Genomic DNA, 19,673 nt, shown 5'->3' with positions numbered 1-19,673 from the left:
CTTGGCTAATCTTTCTTCCTCTGCTTTAAAGAGTATGCCAGGAGTATGAAAGCAATTGTATTCTAGTGGACTGAGATCTTTTTCCAGGTTTATTGAAAATCCTGCTCAAAGAGTGGCAAATATTACAAGAAATAATTAAAGAGGGAAGGATTGGAGAGCATTTGCAGATTGGCCTTCCCTGTTGTTCTTGTATTTCTGTTGAAAGTTTAATAAATCATAAGGATGCATGGACTAGTAAACTCAATAAATATTGGTTTGCCAAGGCTCCCTCCATGGACACTTGAAGAAGCCATTTTACATAATTGAGGAGCAGGGAACTCTACTACCTTGGGTGAAGAGTACTCCATGGGAGGTTAGTGAAAGGAGTGGATTCACCACCAGCCCTGGGTGTAGGAAAGTGCCATCTTGCCTGGCATGTTACCCCCATATTTTACTGTATATATGTTGTTTTAGTGTATGTGTCACTGGGACCCTGCCCGCCAGGGCCCCAGTGCACATAAGTGTGCCCTGTATGTGTTCCCTGTGTGATGACTAACTGTCTCACTGAGGCTCTGCTAACCAGAACCTCAGTGGTTATGCTCTCTCTTCTTTCCAAATTGTCACTAACAGGCTAGTGACCAATTTCACCAATTCACATTGGCATACTGGAACACCCTTATAATTCCCTAGTATATGGTACTGAGGAACCCAGGATATTGGGGTTCCAGGAGATCCCTATGGGCTGCAGCATTTCTTTTGCCACCCATAGGGAGATCTGACAATTCTTACACAGGTCTGCCAGTGCAGCCTGAGTGAAATAACGTCCACGTTATTTCACAGCCATTTACCACTGCACTTAAGTAACTTATAAGTCACCTATATGTCTAACCTTCACCTGGTGAAGGTTGGGTGCAAAGTTACTTAGTGTGTGGGCACCATGGCACTAGCCAAGGTGCCCCCACATCGTTCAGGGCAAATTTCCTGGACTTTGTGAGTGCGGGGACACCATTTCACGCGTGCACTATACATAGGTCACTACCTATGTATAGTGTCACAATGGTATCTCCGAACATGGCCATGTAACATGTCTAAGATCATGGAATTGTCACCCCAATGCCATTCTGGCATTGGGGAGACAATTCCATGATCCCCGGGTCTCTAGCATAGAACCCGGGTACTGCCAAACTGCTTTTCCCAGGGTTTCACTGCAGCTGCTGCTGTTGCCAACCCCTCAGACAGGTTTCTGCCCTCCTGGGGTCCAGCCAGGCCTGGCCCAGGAAGGCAGAACAAAGGACTTCCTCAGAGAGAGGGTGTTACACCCTCTCCCTTTGGAAATAGGTGTCAGGGCTGGGGAGGAGTAGCCTCCCCAGCCTCTGGAAATGCTTTGATGGGCACAGATGGTGCCCATCTCTGCATAAGCCAGTCTACACCGTTTCAGGGATCCCCCAGCCCTGCTCTGGCGCGAAACTGGATAAAGGAAAGGGGAGTGACCACTCCCCTGACCTGCACCTCCCAGGGGAGGTGCCCAGAGCTCCTCCAGAGTGCCCCAGACCTCTGCCATCTTGGATTCAGAGGTGAGCTGGCACACTGGACTGCTCTGAGTGGCCAGGGCCAGCAGGTGACGTCAGAGACTCCTTCTGATAGGCTCTTACCTTTCTTACTAGCCTATCCTCCTTCCTAGGTAGCCAAACCTCCTTTTCTGGCTATTTAGGGTCTCTGCTTTGGGGAATTCTTCAGATACCGAATGCAAGAGCTCACCAGAGTTCCTCTGCATCTCCCTCTTCACCTTCTGTCAAAGGATCGACCGCTGACTGCTCAGGATGCCTGCAAAACCGCAAAAAAGTAGCAAAGACGACTACTGCAACCTTGTATCGCTGATCCTGCTGCCTTCTCGACTGTTTTCCTGGTGGTGCATGCTGTGGGGGTAGTCTGCCTCCTCTCTGCACTAGAAGCTCCGAAGAAATCTCCCGTGGGTCGACGGAATCTTCCCCCTGCAAACGCAGGCAACAAAAGACTGCATCACCGGTCCTCTGGGTCCCCTCTCAGCACAACGAGCGTGGTCCCTGGAACTCAGCAACTCTGTCCACGTGACTCCCACAGTCCAGTGACTCTTCAGTCCAAGTTTGGTGGAGGTAAGTCCTTGCCTCCCCACGCTAGACTGCATTGCTGGGTACCGCGTGATTTGCAGCTGCTCCGGCTCCTGTGCACTCTTCCAGGATTTCCTTCGTGCACAGCCAAGCCTGGGTCCCTGACACTCTAACCTGCAGTGCACAACCTTCTGAGTTGTCCTCCGGCGTCGTGGGACTCCCTTTTCTGACTTCGGGTGGACTCCAGTTCACTCCTCTTCTAAGTGCCTGTTCCGGTACTTCTGCGGGTGCTGCCTGCTTCTGTGAGGGCTCCCTCACTTGCTGGGCGCCCCCTCTGTCTCCTCATCCAAGTGGCGACATCCTGGTCCCTCCTGGGCCACAGCAGCATCCAAAAACCCTAACGCGACCCTTGCAGCTAGCAAGGCTTGTTTGCGGTCTTTCTGCATGGGAATACCTCTGCAAGCTTCTTCACGACGTGGGACATCCATCCTCCAAAGGGGAGGTTCCTAGTCTTCGTTCTTGCAAAACACCAAGCTTCTTCCATCCGGTGGCAGCTTCTTTGCACCCTCAGCTGGCATTTCCAGGGCATCTGCCCAATCGCGACACTGTCACGACTCTTGGACTTGGTCCCCTTGTCTTACAGGTACTCAGGTCCGGAAATCCACTGTTGTTGCTTTGCTGGTGTTGGTTTTCCTTGCAGAATCCCCCTATCACGACTTCTGTGCTCTCTGGGGGTTGTAGGTGCACTTTACACCTACCTTACAGGGTCTTGGGGTGGGCTATTTTTCTAACCTTCACTGTTTTCTTACAGTCCCAGTGACCCTCTACAAGCTCACATAGGTTTGGGGTCCATTCGTGGTTCGCATTCCACTTTTGGAGTATATGGTTTGTGTTGCCCCTATACCTATGTGCTCCTATTGCAATCTATTGTAACTTTACACTGCTTGCATTACTTCCTTTTGCTATTACTGCATAATTTTGGTATTGTGTACATATATCTTGTGTATATTTGTCATCCTCATACTGAGGGTACTCACTGAGATACTTTTGGCATATTGTCATAAAAATAAAGTACCTTTATTTTTAGTATATCTGTGTATTGTGTTTTCTTATGATATTGTGCATATGACACCAGTGGTATAGAAGGAGCTTTGCATGTCTCCTAGTACAGCCTAAGCTGCTCTTCTATAGCTACCTTCTATCAGCCTAAGCTGCTAGAAACACTTCTTTTACACTAATAAGGGATAACTGGACCTGGTACAGAGTGTAAGTACCCACTACAAGCCAGGCCAGCCTCCTACACTGGGGTATATCAAAGCCCCACTGTTGGATTATTGTTGTGGGTTTTGGGAGACTAGAAGTTGCCTAGATAAGATATATTTGGAATCTGCAGGGAGGCAGGCCACGAGGGAGAAAGAACATCACTCCAAGCACCGTCTGTTCTCCTGATTAATTGGAACAAACAAGGCCTGAAAATTAAATACCATAAAATAGGGCAATCACTTGTGCAAGACTAGGCCAAGGTGATTTGTATACAATAATTCCATCCTCTTACGAAGGATACAATATTGATGTCCAATATGAATTACCCAATATAATTGCACGCTATGGCGAGGCAGAAGGTCTGTGCAGTAGTGATCATAATCTATAAAGATATAGCATTTGAGGTTGGGGAATTTAATAAAAATAGCAAACAGGATTGATTTATATCGATCTCTGGGAAACTGGAGTGAAGGAGGTCACAATGATATTCTCATGTGCCAGAAAGAACTGTTATCAAAAGTCCTGATTGGTGAGATCAGAGATAAGATGAGGGTAGAACTAATGTGGATCAGCGTCTGCTAAATTGGAATCTGAGTGGTGGTATGTCAGACTTGACTAAAAACCTTCTCCGAATTGGGGCACTGGGAATTTGAAGAAATAAGAACCAGCAAGACAAAAAGTACTATTTTTCCTATAGCCCCAGAACCTATACGATTATCAAACTTCTTTCGAGCACAGACACACTCTATGAGTCAAGATAGAAATAGAGTTGATTACATTCTTAGATATAGGACAGAACCCCTGTGGAACTCAAGCACCATAATCCCTAGATATGAAATCTACAAAACAGAGCTCAAAGACCAAATTAGAGGATATTTCTGCCTCAAAGACAGAGAAAAGATTCTGCCTAATGTGGTTTGGGATGCCTTTAATACTATGATTAGAGGGAAGTGTATAGCAGCAAGGGCAACTAAAGATATAAATGGATACTCACAAACAGCATCTGAAGATGATCTCAGGTAAATGGAACAGTGTGAGGCAGAGGTTTTAAAGCTTGTTTTACTCTGAGCCCCCCCAACAAAATCTTTTGAAGTCAGGTTCCCTCAGAAAACATTATTAGAAGGATTGGAGTAGTGCGAGGGCCAGAGCTGAGCACAGTGAGTGGGGCTTATGAGATCATTTCAGGGGTACTTTTTCTGTATCTATAATTCACATTAAATGTGAGACTTATAAAGGAACAGATGTACCAACCAAAAACACACTGACTGAAAACAGTGCTCCCCATATTTGGGGTGATGTAAACCCCTCAAACTCCTAGGCTTCAATCCAACTGCACCTGGTGCACTAATGATAGTTGTTCCTCTGAGTGGAAGGCTTTTTCCTACACCTCTTTCACACTTTCTCCATCATGGGTGGTCATCGCTCCAGTCATGAAACAGGTTCTCTTCCCCTTCATAAAACCAATTAGCTCCCAAATGTTGTCCTCCTCTCTGCAGATATAACTGTGATGAAATGGGACCCACACACCCCCATAGCCCCAGTGCTACTGCACCAGCTTTGCTAATGATAGATTTTGCCTCATAAAGTGGGTTATCTGCCCATTGTTAAAAACATGGGCTCCTATCTTGCCCCACTCACTCCCTTTTATCTGTCTGCTCCAAGCTATGGTATCTCTTCTGTTTCAACTTTCCCCTTCCTTGAACCATGGTTCTGAAGCCCAAAGAACACTGGACAATAGAGTGTGGGGGAGGGGATGGGATAACTGCACAGACATCAGAGTTTGAGGGGGAGGTGAGGGGAAGCATACAAACAATGTATGGTGGGAAGGAGTGGCTGGGGAAAGTTCACAAACAATGGAGGATGGGCAGGAGAGGCTGTGGCAGCACATGGACAACAAACGGTGGGCAGGAGGAGAATGGGGAGGAACACAGATGAGGGAAAACTACAGTAGGGAGAAAGTTGAAAAGCATGCACTCTCATATAGTGCTTAAACAAAAATAAGAACCTGAAAAAGCGAGTAAAGAAAGGACACAAATTAGTTTATGCTCCAGGAGAGGGACAAACATAAGAAAAAGAGGGAAACCTATGGAAGCTGAAGAGTAAAATGTAAGCAAACATGTGTGACAGTAAATTCAACCAATCGTAAGTGATGGGTGCCTATAGGTCCCCTGTAAGGTAACAAAAGCTCTCGCAAGAGACAGAGCATGCACTATTTTAGGGGGACCTTAAAAAATAGCTCCACATAGTGCACCCTCATCTTAGCCACCTCGGACAGCATCTGTGGATCTCCTTTCTTTACTATTTACCCTGGGCCATTATTTTAAGGTCCCGTGGACAAGGACTATCAGTCCTCTGCATTTGAATGTGACTCTGATAGCCTCCGTGCTGCTGCACCCTTGAATCACCGGAATGGACATATGTAAGAGCGCACTAGTTTTAAGTGGGGGTGGTCTGTGGGAACTGAGGAGACTAAGCTTTTCTTTCTTCATTTAAAAATGTCTTTATCATAATTTTTGTTAAAAAAACACAACTGTCCCTGGACAGTTAATGCAGACCTTGGGGTGTTTCTGACTGAAAGTGAAAAGGGTGTTGGGTCTCCTGTGCAGTGACCAAGACAGGGGCAGAGATCTAAAGAAGCAGGCCTTCATTTCAGGGTTCCTGCTACCTGAAATAAATGTAAATGTCTGCAATTGGTTATTCACCAAATGTAAAGGCAGTTTGGGTGTGTGCAGACTTTAATTGATGAAGTCACTTGAGGTTCCATAGTGACAAAGTCTTTTTGCGAGGTAATGCAGGATGATTATCAGCTGAGATCTGCAGAGCAATATTTTAATGGACACTTCTAAAAACGTTTCCAACAGGTATAGTCTGGTTAAGTTTTTGCAAAAATGTGCACTACGAAAGCACTTGTTTTATCTTAAACATTTAATCATTTTGTGACAGACATCTTATGCCACATGTAATGCAATTTATTTTAAAATAATGACTTATTTATTCACAATGCTTTCTGTCACAGACTGAGACCTCGTAGTCACAGTCAAGACCTCATAGTCAGTATTCCCCACTGGACCAATTAGAATTCAATGTTGTGACTCTGTGGTCACACACAGAGACATTTGCAGTAATCACATTAAAAAACTGAGATTTCATAGTGTCAAACAGGATTTCCCTATGATTAGTTCATTTTTCATTTAAGTCGATGCATTGTTTTGTGTTACCTGAAGGTAAAAGAACAACATATTTTAAGAATATTTTTTTATTTTTAGCCATGTCTTTGAACCTGCCACCACAACCTTTAAGCCCCACCCCCATGGGACACAGTACCCCATGTCCTATATATTTTTATGTACTTAAACTGCTGTAAATGATGGCAGCCTGGAAACGTGACAAATAAAGTTGTGCTTCTGTGCCATCTTTATTTACAAGTACATGCAAAGGCATTTGTGCCCCCCCCCGGAATAATGCCACAGACTTCTTGGTAGGTACACCCCATGGTTTTAACACTTTTGGTGTAAGTAGACTATCTCTCTAAATTTACTGAGGCTGCTGACAATAATAAAGGGATGATTTAATGTACTAATGTTCGAGCAGACAGAGAGACCCATACTCCATCTGAAGCAGAAGTTTGAATGAGTAAATAAAGAAGAGAAATTGCTAGCCACTAGGTTACATAGATCACACATGATAAGTCTTGAACAGCTAGTGTTTGGATCCCCATTAGGTCACAACAAAGGAAGAAACAGATAAAACACTGGCACATACCTCTTTTTTGAGTCATTATATCAAGGGTGTTCCCCAGATTTCCAGTGGATGGAAGCCTTCTTTGAGGGGATTGACACCCAGTATCTAACCCCCATTCAAAAGAATGCATGGAATAAGCACTTCAAGCAGAAAAAGTAGAACAGGTTATTACCAATCTGAAAATGAATAAAGCACTAGGCCTGAACCGGTTGACAGGCTTCTTCTACAAAAAAAATGTGCTTGCTCCTAGCCCCAAAATTATGTAAACTTTACAATTCTTTCCAATATTGAGGAATGGCCACCCCTGACTATAAGGAAAGCAGACATTGCTCTTCTACATAAGGCAGGGACGACTGAAGATAATTGTGCATCTTACAGACTGATACATTTATAAAATTTTAATGTCAAGTTAGTCATGAAAATTCTGGCACAGAGGCTGGAACCACATATACTGCAGCTAACTTACTACAAACTAATCAGGATTAGTTATATCTGTTTTAGGCCTTTCCAATAATGATCCCTAAGCGTGAGCTTGATAATATCTAATTTGCTGTGATTCCTTCATATGCCATGGGAGGCAAACAGAGAACATCCAGAAAACTGTGATATACTCCAAGAGAAGTGGCAGGTTTAAACCTACACAAGATTAGGAAATACTATATGGTAATTGTTAGAAATGGGGTCTCTGGTTGGCAGTCAGTTTGCACTCTGCCCAGGCAGGGGCCCTCACTCTAGTCAGGGCAATGGAGAGACACACTCAGATAACCCATGCTCACCCGCTTGGTAGCTTGGCACAAGCTGTCAGGCTTATCTCAAAGGCAATGTGTAAAGTATTCATACCAACACACAGAGTAATACAGTGAAAACATCTCAAAATGGACACCACACCAGTTTAGAAAAATAGGCAATATTTATCAAGTATTTGGTTTGCATAAAAAATACTCGCAAATGAGGCCGTGCGTCGTTTTCTGGAAAGAGCACCTCAGTTCGGTGCAGGTTTACGTTGATTTTGATGCCCAGCGATGATGCGTGAGAAATCTGTCCACCCGGTGATAGAAAACCGTGCTGCATGGGGTTTGTGTCGTTTTCAGCTGCCGCAAGTGGGTGTTGTGTCATTTCTCCAGCCGCAATGCAGGTGATCCGTCGATTTCCCAGCTGCGATGCAGGTGGTGCATTGATTTCAGGTGCAAGATGGGTGGTGTGTTGTTTGTACAGCCTCGATGCAGGTGGTGCATAGAAATTTTCCTTACACGGCTTACTGTGCATAGATTTCAGTCCTGGTTCTACCAGCTTCTCCTTTCAGGGACTGGATAGGGCACAACTTGTCAGGACAGGAGTCTCAGCAGATAGTCCGGGTCCTGGCAGAGAAAGTCTTTGATGACCCTGAGGCTTCAAAACAAGAGACAAGCCCAATCCAGGCTCTTTGAGATTCTTCACAAGCAGGAATATACCACAAAGTCCAGTCTTTTTCCTCTTTCAGGCAGAAGCAGCATCTACAGGCCAACCCAGCAAAGCACAGTCACAAGCAAAAGGCAGTACTTCTCCTCCAGCTCTTCTCCTTGGCAGAGGCTCCTCTTGGTTCCAGAAGCAATCTGAAAATCTGGTGTTTTGGGTCCACTACTTATACCCCTGTATGCCTTTGAAGTAGGCAAACTTCAAAGGAAAGTCTTTATTGTTCACAAGGTCCTGCCTTCCCCAGACCTAGCTCCAGACTCACACCAGGGGGTTGGAGACTGTATTGTGCGAGGGCAGGCACAGCCCATTCAGGTGTAAGTGACTACGCCTCCCTCCACTCCAGCCCAGATGGTCCATCAGGTTATGCAGGCTACACCCCAGCTCCCTTTGTGTCACTGTGTAGTGGAGATTCAGCCCAACTGTCAGTCTGACCCAGACAGGGAATACACAAGCAGAAAGAGTCACAGAATTGTTTAAGCAAGAAAATGTCCACTATCTAAAAGTGGCACTTTCAAACTGAAAATGTAGAAACTAACTTTACCAAAACATGTATTTTTCAAATCATGTGTTCAGAGCCCCCAAACTCCAAATCTCTATCTGCTCCCAAAGGGAAACTGCACTTAAAAGTTATTTAAAAGCAGCCTCCATGTTTACCTATGAGAAAGATAGGCCTTGCAACAGTGAAAACCAAATTTGGCAGTATTTCACTGTTAGTACATGTAAAACACATCAGTACATGTCCCACCTTTAACATGCACTGCACCCTGCCCATTCGGCTACCTAGGGCCTACCTTAGGGGTGCCTTATATATATGAAAAGGGAAGGTTTGGGCCTGGTAAGTGGGTACACTTGCCAGGTCAAATTAGCAAGTTAAAACTGCACGCACAGACACAGCATTGGCAGGTCTGAGCCATGTTTATAGGGCTACACATGTGGGTGGCACAATCAGTTCTGCAGGCCCACTAGTAGTATTTGAGTTATGGGCCCTGGGCACCTCTAGTGCACTTTACTAAGGACTGGCTAGTAAATCAAATATGCCAATCATGGAAAAACCAATTACACATACAATTTACACAGGGAGCACCTGCACTTTAGCACTGGTCAGCAGTGGTAAATGGCCCAGAGTAACAAAACCAGCACACAGTCAAAACATGGGAAGCAGAGGCAAAAAAGACAGGGGAGACCAAGCCAAGGAATAGTGTGAATTGCACTGTGAATTGCCACTGGTAGCATTATTAGGGTAAAAGTGCATTAGTAAGGTCAGTGGGTGGAGCAAGTTGCCAAGCTGCAGTGGCCTCCTGATGAGGGTCCCAACATTTATGTTTTAACAAAAATAATCACAGAGCCTTTGCCTCACATGGAAACAGCTTTAATAGGCCAGCAATTATGGAAGCAATTTTGCTGTCTAAAAAACATAGGCCTACAGTGGCATACGTATCTGAATTGATAGGATGAACCAATGCCGACATGGGGCAAGCAATCGAGAAACACATAGATCACCTCATTCCCTTGCCCATTCATCCATATCCACCAAAACCCTAATATTACCCCAGCACTGGAAGGAGTACCTTAGCCAAGCTGTAAGAATACATTCATGAATAATAGGTGACCTCTTTGAGGTAGAGATTATTAAAACCCCTTTCATGCAAATGTGAAGATTGGGTTATGACTGTTGAGATGTTATTGCCCCCCATCTAGCAGGCAGTCTAAATGGACTAAAGACAGCATGGAAATCACCATAAGAATGCATGCAAAGCTACAGTATGACTAACACTTGTATACTGTTTTAAGCCCTCACAGTAAAAAACCTAGTTTAAATTCAAGAACTACAATTCCCATAATGCACTATCACATAGTCACAAAGATCTGGCATCCACTGTGTTATGTTTTTAATGATACTAGTTCTGCTGTTCCTCAGCACTGGGTTATCTCTTTCACAGCTTATGAGAGATGGGAATTGCATACACCTGTGACTAGTTGTGTGCAGCCCAATCATGTGACTTCTATCAAGGCTATCCGCTGCCTGTAACAGCTGATAAGTTTGTGTTGCCTGAAGCTCCTTGCTTGTGCATTGGAGTTTGGACTCCTCTGTACCATAAATTTTGTTCTCGCTTTTCCTGACCGATTCCTGCTTTACTGCAGCCAGAGCCTGTTTCCTGTTCCAGTGAAGCTGGATGCAGAGTTTTTGTCAGCCCTAACTTGCATGGTGCTTTACTCCCTTTTTTGTTTCTGTCTACAATACGATGCAGACCTTGGGTTGCTCCTTTTCTCATTTGTTTATAATTTGCCCCTTCTTTTCCCTTTTATTATTCTCTATTGTTTATGTCACAGTGCTTGTGCTAACTCCCTTGTTTCCTAGTTTTTGCTGCTTGTGTATGTGTCTTTTCATTGTTATGTCTTGCTAGTGTTCTGCTTTCATTCCAGTATCGTATCTTCTGCTTAGGTGTAATTGTTTATATATAGCAGTATTGTCTCTGTTACTTGTACTTTTCTAGGGCTCTTAGGGGCATATTTATGAGCCCTTTGCGCCACCATTGTGTCACTTTTTGTGAAGGAACGACAGCTCAAAACTTGCAACTACATCTATGAGACCACCCAACTCAACTCTGTGTGGCTTTCCATGGCCTCAGAGATATGGAGTAAGGCGAGCAGCAAAAATCGATGCTTTGCTTTACTTTGCGCAAGGCAGGCGTTTCATGGGTGTAACAGTGAGTGTTCCCACGCAACCCCTATGTATTCTGATGCATCCCTAGATTTACCAATCCTGGTAAACCTGAGGATGCGCCAAAATTCCACGCCTCCCCAGATTGGTGCAATGAGGAGAAATATCTTTATTTCTCCTATTTTTTTCCTCTTTCTATGCACACGTGGAAAGAAGAAAAAGCCTCAGGGCATTGTTTTTTTGCAGGAAGGTGCCCCTTTCTGCACAAAAACAATCCTGCTTACAACGCAGACATCCTTGCACCTTGCATAATGATGCAAGAATGCCTGTGTTGCACGCTTCCACAGATTTACCAACCCTGGTAAAACTGCAGATGTTCCAAAATCCTACACCTCCCCAGATGGGGAGCAACGAGGAGAAATATCTTTATTTCTCCTCATTATTTCCTCTATCTATGTGTGCTGCATTTTGTATTGTGTCCAATGGAGAATGCATCACACATGGAGGTCTAATGTACCTCTATGATGATTGTCACCATCTAATGTTAACTGATAACTTGCAAGATATATGACATGAGTGACTGCCACTGTCTGAGCTGGTCATGTTGTACTAACACACACACCCTGGTATGATGGCACATCTAGGCCTAACGCAGCTACAAAGACACCCTACCCTGCAGCACACAGTGAATACATTCTATTGGCCATATACAACAAAGTGCCCCAGGTGCACAATGTGAATGTGCACCTGCTCTGTGCACCCACAAAGCACTTCTGTGCTACAGAACGGGCCGCAACCGCTTGTGCTGCCCTTTCTGTAATACAGATAGCGCTGTTGTACATATAGTGCCTGCACTATCACCAATGGGTGTCTATTCATTAGCATGGGGGCATAGTCCCATGCAAATAAGGGTATGCTTTTGCCATCTCTAATCCTCCTCAAATGTGCATGCAGGTTGACACCTGTCCAGAGCTACTCAGACCGGCTGCTTTAAGACTGCTCCGTTTTACACTTGACTGCACTGCCACCATGGCGGCACAAGTTTGCGGCTGCCCTGGGGACAGAGCATTCAATGTAATAGGGCACACGTTCTCTGTTTGTTCATGGCATACCTTTTTATAATCTCCGGCTTGGCACAAACAGGGAAAGTGCATCCAATGTGTAATAAGGCCCCTGATCGCATTGTGTGCAGCACAACTCATCTGTTTCTATGGGCCCAGATAAAGCAGAAACTACCTATAAAGCACCTCCTCAATTAATATGCTCATATCAGTTTCACAGAATGTGTGGGTGCTGTGTCTTCCGGTCCCTCAGCCATGTTGAATGAGGTGAGGGCACCAGTGCAGCAGGATGACTGAGGATTCAGCTTGGAGGTGAGGCTGACTCTGAATGACAAGAAAATTGATGTCTGTCCCTCCATATATTGAAGGGGGTTGGGAGTGTTGCTCCCTACTGATGAAGTAAGAAATCTAGAAATACATTTATGGGCCTGATTCACAATGGGCCCAAACACTTGGAATTCTCATTGTGGAGAATCAGCCCAGAGTGCAATGACTGAGGGACCTCTGCCACTAGTGCAAAGGCTATTTGCTGGTCCGGCCTGGTTGTAGCGGGCATTAAGCTTTTCCCTGGGAGGCTGGAGGGGTGGAGGTCGGTTTTGTTACCGGGGGCTGGTTTTGAAATGGTGCTGCAATATTGCCCCCAATAACTAAAGCACCTATCCTGCAAAATCCACTCATTCTCATTTTCAGCCTCTGTGTGGGGGCTGGTGGGACAAAATTGCCAGGGCTGTTTTGGGTCCTGGCAGTTTGTGAATCAGGTTCTATGGCCCATATTTGTTAATTTTTAGTGCCGCATTTGCATCATTCTTTTACGCAAAAGCGGCGCAAACTTGCAAAATACAATTGTATTTTGTAAGTTTGCGCTGTTTTTGCATCAAAAAGCAGCACAAATGCAGCGCTAAAAAAGTATAAATATGGGCCTATCTGTCTATGGATAAACAGCACTACTTGCCACAACTTTAGTGAAACATTACAGTCTACTTTGTTGTAAGTGCCAAATGTAGACCACATGTACCATAATGCAAAGGAGTAAACTTTGCTGAGATGTGAAGTAGTATGTAACTATACAAGCTTGTCTTCCTGAATTGGACTTTCTGTCCTTCTTTCACATGTTACACTTCTTAGACCTTGTTTTCCGCCCCGAGTGTGGAATCTCTGCCTGGAGTGCTTATGCCTTAGGTGCTGAGAGTACACCCCGAGAGCGGATTCTCTGCACTTGGGGTGGAAATTCCGAATACAGGCCAGAACCCAATGTTTTTAGCCAGGAAATGACACAGAGGAAATAAAAGGCAGGAAGTTCATGATAGGAAGTTGCAGGCAGACATTATATTGTCATCCCCACCTCCACACAAAGTCCTATGCCATCCTGATGCTCTGTTTTTCCAAACTGCCACCAACACGGCTGAGGGACCTAATGAGGCCAGCCCCCTTCACTGAAGCTGAATGGGACACTTTAGCCAGGAGGGTGCTTGAAAATTATCCTCAGCATAATGGAAGTCCAGAGGACCAGCAGAACAATGCATCGGATGCCCTTCTTTGGACCAACATTGTGCAGCGCTGCAGTGCAGTGGATGTGTACCACTGGCAAGCCAAGACATGCAGCAAGCATTGGGAGGAGCTGAAACGCCGGGCCCATCTCAAGGCCCATCAATTTTTAGGACAGTCCTCCCTGCACCTTGTGCTTAGGTCCCACATTATGCCACTATACAGGAGGGTCCTGAGGGCAGCCTGGCTGACCCTCCATGCCCATCTGGAAGAGTTTGAGCAGCAGAGACCTGGTAAGTGCATGGCCTGCATAATGCCTGTGGTGGTATGATGTGAGTGGGACAGAGCTGCACCATCATGTGTCTCATGTCACCATTTACATAATCTGAGCAATTGCAGGAGTAGTCATAAGGCCAATGCCTCCTTGGAGCACATTGGATGCACCAACTAGATTGTATTCTGGGAATTGTAGTGTTCTGAACTCTACTGGGGAAATTATCCTCACACTTGCATTCGAAATAATAAATGCAATGCCAACATCATGACTGGTGAACCAAGGGCCTTATAACTGCTGTGTGCAATGTAAAAGGAATGGGCCAGACAATGTCCAATGTAGGGACAAGAAACTTTTGGCTGTGGGAGGCTGTATCAGGCATGCCCTTTGTATATCTCTCATGTCTCCTTTCACGTAATCCGAGCATCTGTTGCAGTAGTCACAAGACCAATGCCTCTTTGGGGGACATTGGATGTACTACCCAGAGTGTATCCTAGGAATTGTAGTGTTCTGAACACTACTGGTGAAATGAGCCTCACACTTACATTTGAATGAATGAATGCAATGCCAACACCATGACTTGTGAACCAAGGTCCTTATAACTGCTATGTGTGGTACATTGGCAAAGGAATGGACCAGACAATTTCCAGTGTGGGTACACTAAGCTTTTGGGTGTTGAATACTGTATTATGCATGCTTTTTATGTATGTTTTAGCAATGTACAATATTATTTCATATGCCTTGGAGTAAAGGCTGACTTTGGGATACTTGTCTCACACAAAATGCTACCAACATTTCCAAGGGAGACCAAATGCACACATCTTCCCAGAAATGCCTTGTATGTCACATGCAATGTCTAGCTATCTGTCTTAACTATGCACATGTGCCAAATAGTGTACAGCACCAACAAGCAGTCTTGGCATGCCAAATGTGGCAGTTGCCATCTAGATTGTCTGATGTTGTCAAGGATATTACAATACATAGATTCACATCTTAGCAAAGGTCATATCCATGGCCTGGTTTCTATATGTACACCCAATCCAGCATATGTGTGGAATCAGACCATGCATCAAATCAGATGAGGTTCGAAAGTCAGTGTAAGACTATCAAGACTGCACATTACAGGATGATCGTAGATTCATGCTTAGGTGTGGACATATCCATCCATACTGTGTCCCATCTCCACTTGTAGACTGACATTGGAAGATGACAATGTAGCAAGGACAGGAAACACTGGGCCCAATTCACAAAGGTAAACTTTGACGTTTGGTCTAAGTTTAGAACAAACGCCTATGTTTACCTTTGTGAATCGGCCCAAAGTTTGCAATCATGCTGAAGGTGAGGGTGGTCACTACAGAAGTTTATACTTCCCACAGTTGTAATCGATGTTAGTTATGTCAGCACATCACAGTGTTAGTACACACACATTTTGGCTCCAAGTCACATCTAGTTGGTTAGTGAAATCAAAGGAAAATAAAGTCAGCACTATCTTCATTAACTTATGTGCTTTGTCCTGATTAGTACTCCAGCTACATAATTTTCTGACTTCTATTGCAGTGTACCCAGATGGCAAGGAACACCAGGGAGAGAACCGGGGCAGAGAAGTGCATCCTCGGAACGTCGACGGACACGGCCTCTTTTATCCACTGAAGAGAAGGAGGAGGAGGGCCCTGGTACTTCATCAGGCAGGGTTAGTGCACCCACCCAGACAGACGCTACAACATCTGCTACAGACTGGTTGGAGGCTCAGGATATTGTACGGGCGGTACTGAAATGGACCCCTCTGGCTGGGAGGGGGGGAGGGATTTTGACTCTCCCCTGACAGACAAGAACAAAACGCAGCTGAGGTGTTCCCAGAGCAGGCCCAATCATAAGTTGGTCCCCAGCTGCACCCCCTGCCACTATTCCCACTCCAAATGCCTGTCCAATAGACCCGAAGGGTATCCCTGTCCCTGAAACCCTACACCCCTCATGTGCAACCCAAACTCCTCCCTGTAATGTCACCCCTGTGGATGCGTTCCAGGAAGTAATGGTGGCACCTGAGAGGGAGGCAGGTATGTCCTCTCCGATCCTGCTGTGAATCCATGATGAACTGCATGGGATCTGAAGGACCATGCTCAAGACATGGCCACCCTCAATGCCATCCTCACTTCCTTGGGTGCAGACATGTTGTGTGCCCTGTCCCAGCATCCATCCCATACCAGCCTCCATGTGTCTCCCTGTACATCTAACTGCACTGTTTCCCCTTGTGCAGCTTGTACTCCTAATGTGTCACAGTCCTATGGGGTGTATGGTCCTATACCATACACCGGCCAGCTAGGACATGGCCACACAGGCAGAGGATCTAATCCTCAATCTTAGGCCTGACAGCCTTAGAGTGGTCATCCCCTAATTTTCTGCCTGCCTCCCTCCATTTTTCGTACCCTGTTTTGCTGGTTTTAGGGCTCTGCGCTGGTTAGCACTGCTGACCAGTGCTAAAGTGCATGTGCTCTCTCCCCTAAACATGGTAACATTGGCTCCTACCCAGTTGGCATATTTAATTTACCTGGAAGTCCCTTGCAAAGTGCACTACGGGTGTCCAGGGCCTGTAAATTAAATGCTACTAGTGGGCCTGCAGCACTGGTTGTGCCACCAACATAAGTAGCCCATTAACCATGTCTCAAGCCAGCCATTGCAAGGCCTGTGTCTTCAGTTTCACTGCCACTTCGACTTGGAATTTAAAACTACTTTCCTAGCCTTAAACTCCACTTTTTCTACATAAAGGTCACCTCAAAGGTAGGCCCTAGGTAACCCATAGGGCAGGGTGCTATGTAGATAAAATGCAGGACATGTACTCATGTGTTTTACATGGCCTGGTAGTGACAAACTCACAAATTTGTTTTCCACTACTGTGAGGCCTGCTTCTCTCATAGATCAGCTTTAGAACTACCCTTATATACTTTTAAGTGGTAGATTCTGATCTGAAAGGAGTAGCCCTGTCATGTTTATTATGGTCAGAATGGTAATAGAAAATCCTGCTTACTAGTGCAGTTGGATTTAAAATTACCTTTTTTAGAAATGCCACTTTTAGAAAGTGGGAATTTCTCTGCACTTCCTTCCTTCTGTGCCTTACAGCCTGTCTTCAGTCGACGTCTTGGCTGTGCTGGTTGACAACTCCCCTTGTGCATTCCACCCAGACAGCCATAAACACAAGACACTCAGTCACATCTGCATTCATCTGCATACTGAATGGGTCTCCCTGGGCAGGATGGGTGGAGGGGTTCTCTCTTATACTTCAAAGGCCAGTGGCCTGCCCTCATACAAAGGACTGATAACCCCCACTCTTTGAAATTTCCCCCACTTCGAAGGCATTTTGTTTATATATACTAGGCCTCTGACCTCACCAACTCAGACACTTCTGGATCTACACCTGGGCTCTGTTAGAGGGACTGCTTGGCTGCCCAAAGGACTCATCTGAACTGCTTTGCTTAGAAAGACTACTTCCCTGCTTGTTGCCCTGCTGCCTGCTGGCCCCCGACTCTGCTAGAAGGACTATGCCTTCCCTACAAGTGCTCTCCAAGGGCTTGGACTGGGTTGCCTCCTATTGTGGAGTCTCAGGCCCACAAAGGCTTCACCAAAGAGAATAAAATCCCAGTGTGTTGGAAAATCGATACAATGCCTGCCTCGTGGCTGAAAAATCACCACATCACCTAGCGGATCGACGCATCACCTGTTTTTTCTTACCAGCATGTCAATGATTTCCAACGCATCGTCCTTGGGTGTCAACATATCCCTGCATTGCAGTGAGAAACCAAAGCTGCGCTCCTATAAATCAACGAATTCCCCTGCAGCATGGAAAGAAACAACCAACCACCTGTGTCGTGCCAGAAAATCCAACGCAGTGCCTTATTTTTTAACACATCTCAGCAGCAAGGCTGCACTCCTGTAAATCGACGCATCACCTTGTCCCATTGAAAGAAACAATGCAGCCTCTGTGTCGCGCTGGAAAAGTAAATGCAGCACCTTATTTATTTGATGCATCTCCTCCTCTGTGACCCTGTGCATCATTATTTTTGACGCATCTCAGGTACTGTGTGTTACAAAGATACAACCACTGATTCTTAAGGATTGAGACTCATTTAAACTTTTAAAATGTGATATCTTGACTTGTGCATATTGTTTTTTGTCATTTTGGTCTTATTTTATTGAGCTAAATATTATCTGGTTTCCGAAACTGGTGTGGAGTACTTTTTGTGGTGTTTTCACTGTGTATGAGTTATTGCACAAATGCTTTACACATTGCCTCCTAAGTTAAGCCTGCCCCCTGTGTGCCAAGCTACCAGAGAGTGAGCACAGAATAATTTGGATTGTGATGTGGCTTACTCTGACAAGGATTGTGGTCCCTTCTTGGACAAGGGTGTATACCTCTGCCAACTAGAGACCCAATTTCTAACAGTCGTTCAGAAGGAGGATGACCAGGATGATAAGTGACAGGACTATGTTTGGACACTGGACTGTTTTTTACCCCTTGTAAATAGACTGATTCCCCTGACATTTTCTGACATGTTTTATTTATTTTGTCCAAGTCCTCTACCCATTCTGCATAAAGACCATTATTTGATTTCCTTTCTCCCTTCCCAGTGGACGGTTATTTAATGGCATTATTTTCTATATTTTATATAAAACAATTTCCTTAATTTAAATTCACTGTCTTGTGTAGTTCATTGTATTTGCTGGAATTAAAGTATATGTCTGGAGTGGTTTAGCTATGCTGTTAACATAATATCTTTGTGCACAGATGGTTCTACTATAACATATATGGCCTACAACCACATTAAGCAATTAACCATCATCAATTATTACTCAACTCAATTTAAATGTGGGAAATGTATTTTATTTACAAAGTTTTGTGAACAAATATATTATAGAGCTCATGGGGGTCCTCTCTTGCGACTTCTCAATTTTGGTGGTGAGGATCGCTGTGAGTATGTGCGTTTCCAGGGGTTGTGAGGAGCAAGTGTGTGAGGTGCTAGTGTCTATAGAGGTGGGGGAAGTGACTGGACAGGGAGTGGTTGTGCTGTGCAGGTGGGATAGGTACCTGGACAGGGGGTTGTGGTGCCTGTACAGGTGGGAGAGGTGTCTTTACAGGTGGGGGAGGTGCCTGAATAGATGTTGGAGAGAAGGCCAACCAACATGCCTGATCTGGAAGTGAGGGTGTAGGAGGTGATGGTTGGGTTGGGGTATGTGAAAAATAGGCGATACTTTGGGGTGGAATAGGAGGCACTATGCTGACCAGAGCAGGTGTAGATGGTATGCCCCATGGGCCAACAATAGTGAGAAGGGTAGCGGCCTCTACAATTATTGAAAACAATGCCTAACCTTCATCCTCCTCTACTTCCTCCTCCTCCTCACCTTGTTCCTTTCTGGCAGCTGACAAGGCATCTTGGAAGAGGAATAGGTTCTCCACTTGAATTGCCCATGGTCTGCGACTGGTGGATGGTCCTTCCTGACGCAACTCATCGTCCTCAGGACCTGTAAGACAGGGGTTGCGACAGGCTAAGCATTTGCCTTAGAATATCATGTGCTGCAACACAAGGATTGAGTTAAATTATCTTTGCATCAACGGATGTTACACATGTGACACCTACACATGGCAGCTCTCACTGTAGTATTGAGGTGTTCAATGC

The sequence above is a fragment of the Pleurodeles waltl genome, chromosome 1_1 (assembly GCF_031143425.1).
Source record: "Pleurodeles waltl isolate 20211129_DDA chromosome 1_1, aPleWal1.hap1.20221129, whole genome shotgun sequence".
Classification (NCBI taxonomy): Eukaryota; Metazoa; Chordata; class Amphibia; order Caudata; family Salamandridae; genus Pleurodeles; species Pleurodeles waltl.
This window is presented reverse-complemented; position numbering follows the sequence as displayed.